The sequence below is a fragment of the Bison bison genome, unplaced genomic scaffold, assembly GCF_000754665.1.
Source record: "Bison bison bison isolate TAMUID 2011002044 unplaced genomic scaffold, Bison_UMD1.0 scf7180017864518, whole genome shotgun sequence".
Classification (NCBI taxonomy): domain Eukaryota; kingdom Metazoa; phylum Chordata; class Mammalia; order Artiodactyla; family Bovidae; genus Bison; species Bison bison.
In genome coordinates, this window is record NW_011495071.1 from 14,930,603 (window position 1) to 14,931,114 (window position 512).

Genomic DNA, 512 nt, shown 5'->3' on the forward strand with positions numbered 1-512 from the left:
GCTGTGAAAGTGCTGCACTCAATATGCCAGCAAATCTGGAAAACTCAGCAGTAGCCACAGGACTGGAAAAGGTCAGTTTTCATTCCAATCCCAAAGCAAGGCAATGCCAAAAAATGCTCAAACTACCACACAATTGCACTCATCTCACATGCTAGTAAAGTAATGCTCAAAATTCTCCAAGCCAGGCTTCAACAATATGTGAACCGTGAACTTCCAGATGTGCAGGCTGGTTTTAGAAAAGGCAGAAGAACCAGATATCAAATTGCCGACATTCACTGGATCATTGAAAAAGCCAGAGAGTTCCTGAAAAACATCTATTTCTGCTTTATTGACTATGCTAAAGCCTTTGACTATATGGATCACAATAAACTGTGGAAAATTCTGAAAGAGATGGGAATACCAGACTACCTGACCTGCTTCTTGAGAAACCTGTATGCAGGTCAGGAAGCAACAGTTAGAACTGGACATGGAACAACAGATTGGTTCCAAATAGGAAAAGGAGTTCATCAAGG

At 41.4% G+C, this 512-nt stretch overlaps 1 protein-coding gene across 26 annotated transcripts in view; it reads left to right on the forward strand.

Annotated features, from left to right (window-relative positions):
* The window catches only part of SOX6 (SRY (sex determining region Y)-box 6), a 722,502-nt gene that overhangs the window by 275,288 nt on the left and 446,702 nt on the right, over positions 1-512 (forward strand). The window lies entirely within an intron of this gene.